Genomic DNA, 17,529 nt, shown 5'->3' with positions numbered 1-17,529 from the left:
AACTCCCTGAAAATCTTTTTTTAATGTTAAATGAAAAATCAACATTAAATCAATCATATTAATTGATTACTCTCAAGTTCCACGTGCCATAAAATCTATTCAAGGTCAAACCCATAATCTTAGTTTCAGGTTAAAAATTGCTCTCTTTCCATTTTGCAAATGTAGAAAGGTAGATAATACCAGGTGATGGTGAGGGTGTGGGTAAAAGGGAATTCTTTGCATTGCTAGTGAGAAGTTAATCCGAGAGAGCAGTTTTGACAGACTCTGCAAGAACCTAGGGTGACTTTGCACTCTGGTATCAGGAATATGATTATTCCAATTCTCTGTACCTCAATCCAAAACAAACACAATCATACATTTATGGAAGTTATTGATGGAGGCATATAAGGCAATTACTTCATGTTTCTCTTCCTTTCTTACTTCTTATAGAGGTTGATATTCGAGGAGTGGTTGAAGATCACTTAGAACTTTAGTTGGGTACAATAAGGGTCACCATGGACAAAGTTTATACACCTTAGCTTTGCTGGTGAAGTATATTTTCAATTTATAGAGGAGTTATAGGTTTCCAGGAAATTAATTCATTTTGAAAAAAAAATCTCAGGGGAAAAAATGTATAAGTGTGAGTATGCGTATCTTTTACTATTAAATTTGTATTTATTGTAACATATTAAAATATCCGTGGGATATAATCCGAAAGTCATAGCTCAAAACACATCTTCACTTACTGGCTTCTCAACCATTTTCTCCACATTCTGAAGCCCATTTTTCATGAACTGGACATTACCATGAGTAAGATAAGATTAGTGAAGTTTGCCTATTCTAACTTTTCCCATACTCAGCATCTGTCACAAGCAGGAGTGGAATTGTGTCTCGATAATCCCTATCTTCCAGCAGAGGGGAGTGTATACACATATGCCTTCACACAAGGGAGAAGTGAGACCTCATTCCTGATGTGACCCAAGGAGAGGTGTGCCATGTCGTTCCATGCTCAGGTTATCTGCAGTGACTCCAATAAAATAAACTCATGACTCAGCTGCTCCAAAATGAGTAATAGATCCTCTCCCAGAATACCAAACTGACAGCAAATATCTCTATAATACAACAAATATTTTTAAAAGCGTGTATCACTCAGGGGCTCAACATCAATCATTCTTAAAGTTGAAAAGTGTTACCTTAGAAACTTTGTGAAAATTCCAGATCTGTTCCTAATCACTACTAGCAATCTGTACGCCAAAAATTCACCATCATCACTAACTAATATTTATTGTTACATCCACTGTGTATACAGAGGGGTAAAAAAATTCAACAGGTTATTCACCTACTACTTTGTGTTATTCTGTTGTGAAAAGAGCTATAATTTAACAGAAAGTTTAGTCAATAGGGAAAGTTAAGAGCTTCTTATAATATTTATCAATCCCATAACAGTTATATTCAAGACAATTTTTTAAAGCTACTCACATACCTTTTGTTACATCATGTCATTAAGATTGAATTTGTTTACATGTAAATCAACAAATTTAGAACACTCTCTAATACCATACACAAAATAAACTCAAAATGGCTTAAAGACTTAAATATAAGAGTCCATAAAATTCCTAGAAGAGAACATAGGCAAAAAATTCTCTGACATAAATTATAACAATGTTTTCTTAGGTCAGTCTCCCAAAGCAAAAGAAATAAAAGCAAAAATAAACAAGTGGGACCTGATCAATTTATAAAATTTTGCACAGCAAAGGATCCATAAACAAAACAAAAGGACAACAGACTGAGAGAAAATAGTTGCAAACAATGTAACCGAAAAAGGCTTCATTTTCGAGATACATAAACAGCTCATACAATTCAACATCAAAACACCAAACAACCCAATCAAAAAACGGGCAGAAGATCTAAACAGACCTTTCTCCAAAGAAGACATACAGATGGCCAACAAGCACATGCATGCTAAACATTGCTAATTATTGAAGAAATGCAAATCAAAACTACAATGAGGTATCACCCCACAGTAGTCAAAATGTTCGTCATCAAACAAATCTATAATAGATGCTGAAGAGGGTGCAAAGACTAGGGAAAACTCCTACAGTGTTGGTGGGAATGTAAATTGATGGAGCCACTATAGAGAACAGTAGGAAGGTTCCTTTAAAAAACTAAAGTTACTATATGATTCAGCAATCCTATTTCTGGGGATATATCCAGAAAAGGCAAAAGTTCTAACTTGAAAAGACACACGCACCTTAATGTTCACTGCAACACTCTTTACAATAGCCAAGACATGGAAGCAGCCCAAGTGTCCATGGACAGAGGAGGAATGTATAAAGAAGATATATATACACACACAATGGGATGTTAACCATAAAAAAGAATGAAATAATACTTTTTGAAGCCAACGTGGATGGACCTAGAGATTATTATACTAAGTGAAGTAAACCAGATAAGACAAAATATATGATATTACTTATTTGTGGAATGTAAAAAAAAAAAAGATACAAATGAACTTGTTTACAAAACAGAAACAGACTCACAGACAATAGAAAACAATCTTATGATTTCCAAAGGCCAAAGGTGGGGGGGAGGGATAAATTAGTAGGAGTTTGGGATTAATAGATACACACCACTACATATAAAATAGATAACCAATAAGGACCTCCTAAGTAGCAAAGGGAACTATATTCAATATCTTATAATAAATTACAACAGAAAAGAATCTTAAAAAGTGTGTGTGTGTGTGTGTGTGTGTGTGTGTGTGTGTATATATATATATATATATACTCTGAATCACTTTGCCGTAAACCTGAAAATAATACTGTTAGTCAACTATACTCCAATTTTAAAAGATTTTTTAAAAGGACTGTCTCTGCTTTCTCAATTCAGTGACTTACACCACCACGTAAATCAAGTGAAGTATGTGGTTGTATTAGGTAAAAGGCTTCCTTTACATATCTATAAATATCTCCATTAAACCTTATAATACAGTAACAATTTAAGAATTATTTTGAATTCAGACAAAGTTATCTATTAAGAACTACTATGTTGGGAGTTCCCGTCGTGGCGCAGTGGTTAACGAATCCGACTAGGAACCATGAGGTTGCGGGTTCGGTCCCTGCCCTTGCTCAGTGGGTTAACGATCTGGCGTTGCCGTGAGCTGTGGTGTAGGTTGCAGACGCGGCTCGGATCCCGCGTTGCTGTGGCTCTGGCGTAGGCCGGTGGCTACAGCTCCGATTCAACCCCTAGCCTGGGAACCTCCATATGCCGCGGGAGCGGCCCAAGAAATAGCAACAACAACAACAACAACAAAAGACAAAAAAAAAAAAAAAAAAAAGAACTACTATGTGCCTATCAGGCTATGTGTAGAATGATGTACTCTTGTCAAAGATGATGGTAAAATAATTCAAAGGCAGCACATATCACAGTATCTTGAAATAATAACATATTTGAGTTCTCCCTCCTCCAGACTGAAATTTTCTAAAAGTCAAGGACTATGTTTTAGATACACCTTTATATTCAATATCTAGTATAGGACTTGGCATATGGTAGATGTTCTGGATGGGCTTGTGGAAGGAATGAATGAAACCCAGCATTTGGTTGAGAAGGCAACACTAAATATTAAACAACAAAGAACTGATATTAGAAAGGTAGGTTGGGTCAATGCATCTAAAGACTTTGAATATCAATCCAAAGAACTTGGTGTTTACCATTTTTTAGGAAATAGGGGTTTGGAAAGGGGAAGGAAAAGGAAATTAGAATTTATTGATCACTTGTTTTAACATTTTTTCTTGTAATTTTATTTACTCATTTTACTTAGTAAGGGCCCATGCAAAGTACCTTTCATGGATAACACAGCTCTCACAGGTGTTTGAAGCGGGAGCCAGAGGCTACAGCCAGAGGCCATAAGTAAACGCAGCAGTAAGTTCTTACTTAGAAAACAATGTATATAATATAAAATATATTAGAATTATTTGATAATCATAATTCCATGATTCTTGCCACCTGAGTGAATCAAGCGCTGGGAAAATAAATGTTTGTGTTGCTATGGATCATGGATAAGAAGAAAGGTGTTGGAATCAGACAAACCTCTGAATCCTTGTGACCACTTATCAGCTCCATGGATTCGAGTAGTTTTTAATGTTCCTACATCTCAGCAAAAGGGATATAAATGTCACCACTTCAAAGGGTTTATGAAAAATTATTGGAAAACTTGCTTGTAAAGTGCTTCCCAATACAACTGGCCAGGTGCTGGGTCATTCACTCTCAAAGTGACACATTTTTAGGTGTTACGATTTTTCCTTTATTTGGTGGTCATTTGATTAAACCCTGTCTCCTGCACCAGCCTGCTAGTGCTGTGAGGTGTGGACCTTGCTCTTAGGGGCTCATTACTGTGTTCTAGACCTCAGCACAGTGACTGTCCTGGGTTCTGCTCAATATTTGTACTGTGTATAAAGCTGTTACCGTTAAGCATGAGTGAGTACTCAGATCACACGTTTTTAATTTTACTGATTCTGATCATAATTGCATCTCTAGCAAAAAAAGAAAGAAAAAATAAACAAAAATAAACAACAGAAGTTAATTTAGTTTTAAAAACATACTACATAACTTGGGTAAAGGAAGAAGAGAAAGTGGAGAGAAAAGAGAGTGCCTGCCAGGTTAACTTAGCGGCAAATTTTCTTCTTTTGTTAACATGCTCCTTACTTGATACATTTTCAAAATTAAAAGGCAGAAAGTGTTTGCTGTAACAAATGATACAATACAATAAATAATGTTTAAAGGCAAAAAAATAATTTCTGCCTACCTTTTCTATCCCTACCTGCCCTAAAGATTAGTGTCAACAGCCTGTCAAAAATAGCCTTCTGTGGAGTTCCTGTCATGGCTCAGTGGTTAACGAATCTGACTAGGAATCATGAGGTTGTGGGTTCAATCCCTGGCCTCGCTCAGTGGGTTAAGGATCCAGCATTGCTGCAAGCTGTGGTGTAGGTTGCAGATGCAGCTCCGATCCAGAGTTGCTGTGGTTGTGGCATAGGCTGGCAGCTACAGATCTGATTGGACCACTAGCCTGAGAACCTCCATATGTTGCGGGAGTGGCCCTAGAAAAGACAAAAAAAAAAAAAAAAGCCTTCTATGCCTTGGTCCTTGCTCCTATAACCACATGCAGGCCAAAATACACACACAAACACACACAGTGATATTGTTGGTTTGTATCTTAATTTTTTTACTATAAAGTCTAAGAACAGAAGACTGCATAAAACACATAGGATAAAGAATAATTAGAATAAAAAGAATAATTATAAAGTCAACACCTATACAAAACTACTCATAAAAAAAGAGGACACTTTCGGAACTGAACACTCCTAGCATGCCTTTCTCTATTCCCATCACAGATAACCATTATCCTAAATCTTCTGCTAATCATCTCTTTGCTTAAAAAAAAAATGCTTTAGCATCTTTACTTACATTGCTAAATGTAGTATAATTATGCGTATTTGAATATTATATGAATGACTTCATAATATATGCAGTTTAGAGGTGTGTCTTTTTCTATCATTGTTATTGTATGTAGCTGCAGGTGTTCACTTTTATTACTTTAGAGCAGTGGTATTCACCATATCAATGCTTCCCCATCAGCATCAGCATTATCCTAGAAACAACTAGAAATGCAACTTTAGGTCTCTACCAAGATCAACTGAGACAGAAATTCTGGAGATGGGGACCAGCAATCTTTTTTAACAAGCCCTTCAGGTGGTACCGACGCATGCATACATGTGTGATAGAAAGCACTGCTAAGCAGAATTCAATTATATGAATATACTAAATTTCAGTGATGGGTCAGATGGGGCCAAGAGCAAGGACTCTTTGGGATGCCTTCTCATAAGGGTAATGGTCCCATCATGAGAGTCCTACCTCCCAGAGGCCTTATTTCTAAATACCATCCCACTAGGGGGGTCAGGGCCTCAAAATATGAAGTCTGAGGGGAGGGAAGACATAAGCCTCCACAGAACTTACATCATGGCTTTTATTCAACAGGGTAGATTTGCAAGAGTACAATGGCTACGCGGAATTATCTAATAAATGGTACCAGACTGATTCCCATGGATGTTGTAACACATCACGTTTATGCCACCTATTCATGCGAACATATGAGAATATTCTTTTCAACTCATCCCTATCAGCATCAGAACTGGTTATTCATATCCTTCTCCTATTTTTCTGTTGGATTGTATGCTTTTCTGGTCAATGTGTGGCAACTCTATTTATATCATGCATGACATTATCCTCTATGCTGGAAATAATTTTCCCCTACTATTTGTCCATTGCCTTTGTTTACAGTATTATTGCTATATAATTAAAATTACATAATCAAAGATGACTATAGTTTGGATGCTATAGTCTTAGTTAAGAAAGTCTCTCCCACACCTGTATTTTTATTTTTATTTATTTATTTTTGCTTTTTAGGGACACACTGTGGCATATAGAGGTTCCCAAGCTAGGGGTCCAATTGGAACTACAGCTGCCGGCCTACACTACAGCCATTGCCACATCAGACCCAAGCCATGTCTGCAACCTACACCACAGCAATGCCAGATCCTTAACCCACTGAGCAAGGCCAGGGATCGAAGCCGCAACCTCACGGTACATAGTCGGATTCGTTTCCACCGTGCCACGATGGGAACTCCTATACCTGTATTTCTAAATCTGGAGTTATTTTTGTACATTATGTGGTAGGAGTTCACTTTTATTTCTTTCAGATAGGCTATTATACCTGATCATTTGACAAATAAACCACCTTTTCCAACTAAACTGAAGCACGAACTTTGTTGCATGTATATTAACTTCTCATATGTTCTTGCATTTATATCTGGATTTTCCATATTGTTGCTCTGATTTTTTTTTTCAACAGCATCTTTACATTTATTTGATTTCAGTGTAATAGTGCGTAATCCCCATTTTTTTTTGATGGGGGTTCAGATGTAACCCCCAACTTCACTTTTTCCTATCAACTCAATTCAGCTGAGTAGCTGAATATTTCCCCTTTCTCTCTTTCTTCCTCCCTCAATTTCTGCATTTGTCTAGATTTTCTAGGACATTTATTCTTTCACGTGAACTCCAAGATTATTGAAATTCAACATTTAAAAAAAAATTTCTGTTTGAAATCTAAATTAATTATATTAGCTTTTTGTAATAATCTTGGCACAGCTTTCTTTCCAATGATCTACTTGCTTTGCTTTATTTCTTCAATTTTTATTATGCTATTACTTGTTTTACAGTGCTGCTTTCCTTCGTTCTCGTGGGGAGGGATTGATAAAGTTGTCACTTGTTTTTTTCTTCTCTCTTGTTAAAGGGAAGAAAGTTCTCTTCCCTTTTCTGGATCTCATAATATAGCACTTAGTTCTCTGATATAAGAAAACAAGCCTCCAACTGTTTCTCCATCAAGATGTTCTACTTTCCCTCTGCTTTTGCCCTCCCCCCAATAAGTGAGCAGTTGTGAAACAATTTCATTTCCCCTAACTCCCAATTCTCCTCTCCTCCCAAGTTTTGCTGAGCTAGACTAGTATTTTTAGTTCTAGACTATTATTAGAATTTCCCTTGCAATATTACAAAAATTATCTTCTATTTCAAAACTCCTTGTTTAGCAGTTACATTGCATATTTTCAGCACTAAGTACCCAAGGTTTATTGCTCGCCAGTTATTATCTATTTTAAAAAGTTGAAGTGGGGAGTTGAATAGTGCCTCCGCTCCACCCCCTAACAATGCCCAAGTTATAATCCCCACTACCTGTGAATGTGACCTTTTTTGGAAACAGGATCTTTGTAGATGTGACTAGTTAAGAATCTCAAGATGGGATCATCCAGGATTTAACGTGGGTTCTTCTGAAATCTAATAACTAGTGTCCTTAAGAGAGAAAAGGAGGAGTTCCCTGGTGGCCTAGAGGTTAAGGATCTGGATTATCACTGCTGTGGTTCAGGTTTGATCCTGGGCCAGGAACTTATGCATGTAATTGGTTTGGCAAAAGAGAGAGAGAGAGAGAAAAGGAGATGGGGGATTTGAGACACAAGGAGGGTGACGATGTGAAGACGAAGATAGAGATTGGAAATATGCTGCCACTAGCCAAGGAATGTGAAGAGCCACCAGTAGTTGAAAGAGATCCCTGGCAGACATGACTGCCCATCAACCATGGCTACAAGGGCCTGGAGGCAGGTGTCAGGGCCACATCAACATCTGCAGTTGGACTGAGGTCAGCAGGCCTACCTCCAGGTGCTCAAAAGGGTGTGTCTCCTGGTGGGGCCTTGGACGGACAGGAATATTCCTGGTTCATGGCTAAGAGGGGCTATTACAGGGTCTGTAGTTGGACCTATGTTGGAGGGTTTGCTGCAGAGAACAGAGAGACATGTCTCCCTGGAGTCCCTGGGTGGACAGGACTAGCATCTGAGAGGGGTTGGAGCTGAATGTATGCCACTGCAGGATCCACAGCCAGGACTGAGGTGGGCCGACCTGTCACTCCCTGTCTGCATGGAAGGCAGACTCCTGCAGAGTCCCTTGACAAATGGTATTGTGGCAGGACCAATGCCAAAGGAGCTGTGGCTGAGTCCACAGGCATATGGGGTACTTTCAAGTTTGTAGCTGGGACCACATTTGGCAAGTCTTCCTCCAGGTATAGGCAACCTTTTCAAAACTGCCCTCTTTGGTCTTAGGCTCCACTTGGGTGTCACAATCCCTTACCTGGACCACAGAGCTACCACAAAGGCATTTTTGCCTACAAGTGGCTGCTAATTTATTGTTGCTGAATAGAGGGAGATGAACAGGAGACCTCCTATTCCACCATCTTGTTGATGTGGGCTCCTTCTGAGGAGGAAGCTGATCTGTGCCTCTGTCCCAGCTTCTGGTGTGGCTGGCCATCTTTGATGTCCCTGAGCTCTGTCTTCACATGGCTGGTCTCCCTGTGTGTGTGTCCAGATCCAAATTTTTCCTTTTCATCGAGATACCAGTCATATTAGAACAGGAACCCATCCTACTCCTGTATGACCCTGTCTTACCACTTACACCTGCAATGACCCTGTTAACTAAGGTCACGTTCTGAAGTACTAGGACTGGGGGTTAAGACTTCAACATACGCATTTTAGGGAGATGCAAAGCTTCCGAGAAATAAGTAGTTTTTCCTGAAGGAAAAGTAAGGACCAATGATTTAAGAATGTAACCCTACTTTAGTGTTACTAAACAATGATTTATGAAGTCATTACAAACATCATAGATGAATTTCTTAATTACACGTGTACATATGTGCTTTATGTATTCATATCTTAAGGTTTTAATATACCAAAATGAGCTTCACATTCTACGGCAGTTTTCAAAGCAAAAATGTCATTTTGCTTATTTTTTTAAACATCTTTTGTAGTTACTATAGTGATTCAGATCTTCTGTACTGTTAAGTCACACAGGAAAAAAGACAGTGGTAGACATTAATCCCCCCAAAAAAGCTTTTCATCATCTATAAGGTATAAGTTAGTTTGATTAGTGTAGCAAATCCAAATGAACATGCTAAATCCCACATATTAATTGTAGCCGTCATTCTACAAAATAATCAAACCCCTTTTACAGTTGTAATAGAAAAGGAAAGGAAAATGGAGAATGGGGTTTTTCTGATGGTGTGGAGTCAGGTATTGAATATTGATGCTGAGGAACAGTAAGGGGTTAGAAGGCCAAGAGGTTGAGACAGCAATAAAAAGCAAGGATCCAGGGAGTTCCCATCATGGCCCAGTGGAAAGGAATCTGACTAGTATCCATGAGGATGTGGGTTTGATCACTGGCCTTCCTCAGTGGCTTAAGGATCCAGCATTGCCATGAGCTGTGGTATAGGTCATAGATACAGCTCATATCTGGTGTTGCTGTGGCTGGGGCATAGGCCAGCGGCTACAGCTCTGATTCAACCCCTAGCCTGGGAATCTCCATATGCCACAGGTGTGGCCCTAAACAAACAAACAAACAAACAAAAACACAAGGATCCAGGGATAAATGAAATGAGGAGGGTGGGATCCAAACAGTGACTGGACTTGTGCCCCTAAGTATCTGCCAAACCAGGCTCTTGAATGTCTTCTAAGAATTTCTTAATTTGGTCAAATAATTTCTCTAACAGCACAATTTTTTAATAAATAAAAATCAACAGATCTCTAAAAAGACATTCCTGTAACACATGGCTAAGGAAGGGAAACTACATCTTCAATTTTGCCATATGTCTTAAACCAGAATATTTTGAGTTCATATTTTCACATATTTTGAATTAAAAAAACTATACTTGCTATTAAGTCACTGGGTAAACTAATAATCGCAGCAAATAACCCCCAAATCTCAGTGACTTAATATAATAAATGTTTGTCACTTACCTTATATCAGATGTGGGTCACCAAAGTATTGTGGCATTCTTCAGGCACCCAGAAACCTTTTGATCTGGTAGCTTCCCAGTTTCCTAAGCCCTTGGAGCTCTCTATGAGATCCTGTTCAACTGGTAAGACAAAAGAGTGAGCAAAAAATCACCCAGGATGTCCTTATAGGCCAGGCTGGAAGTGGCACATACCACATATCAGCCTCACTCACATTGGTGGATCTGACTCATTTGCATGTTCCTATGTCACTGGAAGGGAGCCTCGACTCTGAGGTCCACATCTTGTCTAGGAGGAAAAGGGAGCTTAAACCATAAAGTGGTATCCTTGCCACTCACTGGAATCACGATTCTAACTGCTCATCATCACAATAGGTAGGAGACAGGTGATGATAGATAGATAGATGTGTGTGTGTGTGTGTGTGTGTGTGTGTGTGTGTGTGTGTGTGTGTGCGCGCGCATGTATAGAGACTCAATACAGGGAAAACACAAATGAATTTCTGAACAGGATGTTTGCCTCCTTAACAAACTTGTCTCAGGTATATTAGAAATATTTATGTGCATACAAAAGTGTAATGGAAAACTAAAAGCAAAGATGCTTGCCATTGCTTAAACCCAAGCTTTGATAAGTCTATTTCCTTGAAAATAATACAAATTTTTCTTGGGAACTATGGATGATGCAGGTTGCAATTACTTCAGAAAGACTTCACCCTCAATTCACGCCATTCACAATGAAGTTATGGTAGCTGAATTGAGATGGTAAAAATCAAGGATGCGCTAATTCTGAGAGCATTTATATTTTCTCTAATAAGGAGCTCACCACATATTTTTTCCTTTCACAGTCCTCATAAGCAACCAATCCTTTTCTTTTCTGGGAAATGTCTTTGTTAAAATCTCGGAGTTTGTGTTAACATGTGAAAAATAATAGGAGTACTGTACCTACCTAAGTGCTACCTACCTAAGTGCTATTTAAAGAAATGGAAAGATGGGAACGGCTGTCCTCATGCTTGGACCTATTATAACCTCTTGAAGGTCAACAGTAACAAGGGCACTTAGAGTTTTGCAAGATCTTGACTGATGGAAACATTTATAGGCAGAGATACGTTGCCATGCATACTCCAGGGATACAGATCATGGCCCACCTTGACCATGGCCAATTACCAGTAGAAAAATAATGTAATGGAAGTCTTCCCACTTTTCTTGGAAGATGTCATGTCTCTCTGAAGCATTGCTGGAGATATTACAGTGCCATAATGAGACTCATAATTCATGTCAGCCCCAAGCCTTTTCATTCATTTATAAATGTTTTAGAGCCCTATGATTCATAATGCCACGAGCTGGTTTTCTTTCATAACCGTCATGCTCCCATTAATACCAAACATTCCTGCTTCTTGCCAAGAGACAAGCCCTCCCTGAAGTAATATAAAGTTTAGGGCCCTCCTTGAATTCTTACAGTCAAAAAACTTTTTGATGTACAGAATTAGTGCAAAATAAAAGTTTTCAGACAAATATTGAAGCTTGAAGAAGAAAATAAGAAAGCAAGGAAATGTCTATTCGTCTAAGGTATCATTTTAGAGCTATTCTCCATTGTTAAAAAAATGCACATTTTCTTTGTATGCCAGAACTGTTACCCCCTAGGAAAAGGGTAAACTGCAATGCTTCACTGATAAAAAAGTAACATGAAAAGTCTTTTGGCCATCAATCTGATTTTTATTTATCTCCTTCCTCATCAATAATGTTTACAATGTATTTGCATCCAGCAATTCATTTTTCTAATTAATTAAAACAATTAGACCTTATTTGATTAAGCAAAACAAAGAAGTTCTTAAAATGGTTTGGAGTCATACAGCATGTTGACAACACATGTTGTCAAGGTGCATGTAACCCTCTCATTTGTGAGGCATTCTGCCTATGGCTGTTGCTCTTTTCTGGCAATATCCTCTCCAGAGTCCACAGTAAATGGTCTACTCAGCATGACCCATTTATTATCCTCTGAATCACAAAGTGGCACAGCAGTGCAGCATGGCAGAAATTATGTTTGATTCTATTTCATTCATTAAGATATGTTAGACGCATCCATTGTTTGAAGGTCTATTGAAGCCTCTGTCCTGTTCTAGTTCCTAAGTCAACTCAGATTCGGGAAGGAAGTTATCAACCGCTGTGGATGCCACATGCAACAGGGTTTACCATTAAGTTCCTCTGCTAGATCTGGAATCCCATTATCTACAGATGACACAGGGCTTTGTTACTGGTCACCCTGTTGCTTTATGTTAAAAGAAATCCTGGTATCTCTGCTAAGTTTCAACCTATTACCCCACTCTGAATCTTGGCTTCATCTTTGAGGGCTCTTCTGCCCCAGAGTCCCCATCATATGGAGCTTTGTCCCAGGCCCCATCTCCAAAACTGGAGTTTTGTTGCTGTTAGATGGATTTCCCAATGAACGACATCTCTCTTGTGCGTTCAGAACTGGTTTCCAACTAGCTACTCTATCACCAAACTGAGATGAGGATGACAGGCTAATTTCTTTAGATACAAATGCACTTTCCTTAGCTTTTTGGTTACAAATTGCCTACTTTTTGGCCATGGTATTAGACAAGAAGATATTATTTTGCAAGCTTTATGTTATCCTTCTTTACTACATGTAAAATTATTTAGAAACTATACTATGTGTTTGAGATACAAGAGAGAAGAGGGTGAAAATGAAAACATTATCTGGAGTTCCCGTCGTGGCGCAGTGGTTAACGAATCCGACTAGGAACCATGAGGTTGCGGGTTCGGTCCCTGCCCTTGCTCAGTGGGTTAACGATCCGGCGTTGCCGTGAGCTGTGGTGTAGGTTGCAGACGCGGCTCGGATCCTGCGTTGCTGTGGCTCTGGCGTAGGCCGGCGGCTACAGCTCCGATTCAACCCCTAGCCTGGGAACCTCCATATGCCGTGGGAGCGGCTCAAGAAATAGCAACAACAACAAAAGACAAAAAAAGACAAAAGACAAAAAAAAAAAAAAAAACATTATCTGGTATCACTATGGCCTCCAGAAAAGTAACACAGGGTAGAAGAACAGAGAATAGGAGACATATGAATTTCAAAGAAAAGAAAAAATTTTGTTCTAGTGTCCCTAAACGATTTTCAGTAAATTCTTTAATCCCTTAAAAATAAATAATTAAGAATTTAAAAAAAAATAATTCTAAGAGAAAATACACTAATAAGGAACTCTGAAGACAGATAACCTGATCAGAACACAGGATTCACTTTATTTAAAATTTTTAAAAAATTATGATTATGGTTGATTTATAATGTTGTGTCAATTTCTAGAATCACTTTAATCTTAATTTTATTTACTTCATTCTCCTTATGAGTTCACATTTTAGGCTGAGCAATAACTACCTTCAATTCATCCCAAAAATGTCACTGTAGTCCATCAATTTAATTTGTTTCAGCAGATGCCTGTTAGGCAATGACTACAATAAGTAAATGATTAAGGGCTTCCAGGAACTTCTCTAAGTCCTTTATAAGTGCTAATTAATTTACTCTTTAATAATCTCCATGATGTAAATATTATCATCATTTCCATTTTACAGGTAAGAAATCTGAGTACCATGAAGTTAAGGGTCTTCCCCAAGTCCACGCTTCCTTTACGTGATAGAGCCAGGATTTGCACCCTGGAAGTTTATCCTCAGAGGCCACACTCAACACTGTAGCCATGTCCATGTCATATATGCACATATAAAAGTTATCCCAATGATTCCAACTAAAAGCTAACAGTTAAAGAAACAATGTATGCACTGTACAACATATGCAAATACCTCCTTATAAATACATGAAACACAGCTGCTTTGCTTGCAGAACTTTGGCAATTTTACATTTCACGTTTCTTGATTATTTTCATTCATTTTACTCTCCAAATCAGTTTCTTCTCTTGTTTTAAAAGGGTATGTAAATTTGTCATACTATTTAGAAGTGTTTTTTAAAAGTGTGTTCTATGGAGCATCTGTCTCCAAATCAAATATTCAGATTCTAGGTTTCCACTCCAAACTTGCATCAGAATCTGGGGTGGGGCCTAGGAACCTGTAATTTTACAAGCTCCTGTGGAACATTTTTAAAGCTTCTGGAGTTTGATTTAGAAGCTGCAGAGCTTACTGGCCAGGTTTCAATCGATCACTTCTGCCTGCCCCAATTTAGACTAATTAGTTAGAATATATTAACTTTCCACTCTCTGGTCCTAATTACATATCTAAGAAATACAGCTTCTTTTAAGTTTTTCATACACCCTTGACCTCTCCTATCCAGATCACAAAGGAAAATAAAGAAAACTCATATGCTTGCATTCAACCCATGATTTTTCAGTCTCTAATAAGGGAAAATGTTACCCTTACTGCCTGAGCAGACACATCATTTATAGCTCCCCCTTCAAGCACTTTTTGTTAATTTACTTTGAATCAATTCTTAGCTAAGTACTGGCTCTAAATATTTTATAGCCTGTTTTCTGCATTTGTCTTAAATCTAGATTTTTCCCCCAGTGAACCTTCCAAGCAAAACTTTAAAAATTGTTCTGAAATGTTTAAAAGTACTTTAAGCAGAATAGTTTCCCACCAAATTCACGTCCTCCCACTGCATATTACATTGCCAAAGGCTGTTCATTCGCACACAGCCCAAGTTAAAGCTAACTTGGAAGCCAGAGGTTATTATGACCAACTGGGTACTGAAACACAACCAGCTTGCACTGCGCAACGCAAGGCTTCCTATGCTTTGCCCAGTTGATATGTGCAGTAAGTGATGGATGCTAGGATCCTAAACAACCGCTGTGGGGTCCATCAAAGCAGATGTTACAACTAAAAATTTGAAAAGTAACACTGCAAAGACATACTGAGAAAAAAATCTTAAGTGATGTAGATGATGTGAAAACTGCAAAGAAAGATTAGAAGAGGAACAAACCTCCTTGGTTAATTTTGAAAAGGGGCCCTGGTCAAAATATGAAGCATGACTGGGTAAAAACAGAATGGGGTAGGAATACAGTTCCCACGATCACTCAGAAAATGACACAATACAAGAATATATTTTATAAACCATAAAGCCTGTAAAGGTTTTATTATCAAACTTATACATTGTAAGAGCAGAGTCAAATGTGAATCTTTTCAAATCTACGGTAAATCTGTATTTCAATACTGGTCATATTTCTAATTTCAAGGAATTTTTTTAATGTTTTCAATTTCATTGAAATATGATAGTAAGAAATATTGATTAAAATAGGGTGAGCATTATCTGGCACATTTGGAAATCATTCAGTTAAAGATTTGGCCAAATGGGTATGAGACTTATTTATAGATCCAGTGTTGTAAGAACGTTCTCCGGGGCGAGGCAAGCCTGTTTTTCTCAAAAGGCTGTACCTTTTACATCAGTGGCAAATGTACATTGTGTTATATCAGCTTGAAAAAGGCTTCTCCCTTACAGTGTTAATATAAACACTTTGCATTTTGAAAACATACACTTTGAGCCTAGACATCTGTGCAAAATCACAAAAATTCTGATTCTAGTTCCTGGACCTAAGCGAAGTATTTTTGGCTACACCTAGTAACGTTATAATCATATTGAGTTACATTAAAGCAATGTAAAATATTCTTGTTAATTAAATAAATTATCTGGGTTAAGAAAGTATATAAAATATTATATCATTATAACCTATAGTTTTGAAATTAATGCTTGTCATTAAAATATATATATATATATATATTTCCTGGTAAAATTTGAATTTATCTTCAGGATTCATGCTAACATTCAATTAACTGTTCCCTAAGGGCCCAGATTTTAAAGGGTACAATTCTGACCTAACTATTCAAAGCCTTTCTCTTGTCAGGGGCTGCTTGCCTATTTTCTGACCTAAAGATTCTTTGAAGTCATCAACTCATTCTTAGCCATCTCTGGGACTCTAGCCATGTTTCAGTAAAACGTTTCTGAGTTTCTAACTCTGCTTCCTCTTTTAGCAGCCTCAACACCACCAATCCCAATCCTATCATAGACATTAGTCACACAGAACACTACTGGTTTTGGTCAGAGTCCCCACTGGACTGTCACCTGCTCAAATGTATGGGTCCTTTATTTCACAAGCTCAGTTCTTTGCTCTCCACTTTCTTCATTTGGTTGGGCTCTCTCCCTGGTAAAGAAATCTAGGGCTAATCATGGTTTATTTATTTTTAATGGCCAGGATATCTGAGCGTTATGCTTAAGACATGCCCTTGAGACATTTGAGACTTGGCTTAGTCTTTCTTTAAGCCTGTTTTTTACTGACTTAAATAAACTCAGTTAAGTAATCTATATACTGTTGAAAAAATTAAGTAACTCTCAAGTTAGACTTTTTTAAATCACTAATTTATTTCCTTCTTTCCCTTCCTCCTTCTCTTTCTTCCTTTCTCCCTTCTTTCTCTTTCCCTTTCTTGCCTTTCTTCCTCCCTCTCTTGCCTCACTGTTCTCTCTTCTTTCCGTCTCTCTCATATTTTGGTATCTGACTTTCTAAACCACAAACATGTTTTCTCTAAATAATTAACCCTGAACCAAAAATAGTTCCAAATAAATCTTCTTAAAGGGCCCAGAGGGAGGGATTTTCCCCTCCCTTTATTTAAAGGCTAATGTTTCGATAATGAGAATCTATGAAAAATTAAAAGGCATTATGCTTTTTTCTCTATCCTTTGTGTACATTGCCTTTCAGGGGTAACACATTCTCTCTTAATTCATGTTAGTGAAAATGTCTCATTTCACTAAAATCCCTCCCCTGTATAAGCTTGAGATAATTACAAAGGTATGAAACACCTTGTTAATAATGCATAGCAAACACATAGAGACTGGAATATCATGGCTGTGCAGGGCTTTCACTCTGCAAGATAAGATGTGACATGAGGAGAGAAGAATGCTTAGAATTTGGATGAATGGGTAGATGGGTCATGGAGAAGATGAGAAAGTTTTCAGGAAGGGGAACAGATAGAGCAGAGATAATAGTGAAACATCGCCTACTCTTCCCTATCAGAGTATTTGTGTTTGGGGGAATTTCCATAAATGTATTACTCTTTCACCAATGGTTGAAATATATTTAGAAATTTCACTAGTCTATCAACTTCCAGAATATTCTTTGGCTATTCACTTCATAGTTATGTTTAATTTGTTGGTTATGTTTACTATTTAT

At 37.8% G+C, this 17,529-nt stretch overlaps 1 long non-coding RNA gene across 5 annotated transcripts in view; it reads right to left on the bottom strand.

Moving 5' to 3' along the window:
• Positions 1-17,529, bottom strand: part of LOC100514329 (uncharacterized) — a 277,119-nt gene that overhangs the window by 142,083 nt on the left and 117,507 nt on the right. For all 5 annotated transcript variants that reach the window (XR_014834404.1, XR_014834403.1, XR_014834407.1 and 2 more), the window contains exon 2: positions 10,365-10,483. This is a non-coding gene — a long non-coding RNA (uncharacterized LOC100514329). The remainder of the gene's footprint in view (positions 1-10,364; positions 10,484-17,529) is intronic.

This window comes from Sus scrofa, chromosome 18, assembly GCF_054392235.1.
Source record: "Sus scrofa isolate SSC_HxYL_T2T_F1_AM1 chromosome 18, Sscrofa_HxYL_maternal_Yorkshire_Landrace_v2.0, whole genome shotgun sequence".
Taxonomy (NCBI): Eukaryota; Metazoa; Chordata; class Mammalia; order Artiodactyla; family Suidae; genus Sus; species Sus scrofa.
The sequence above is the reverse complement of the archived record's forward strand: the minus strand, read 5'-3'. Positions and strand labels throughout refer to the sequence as shown.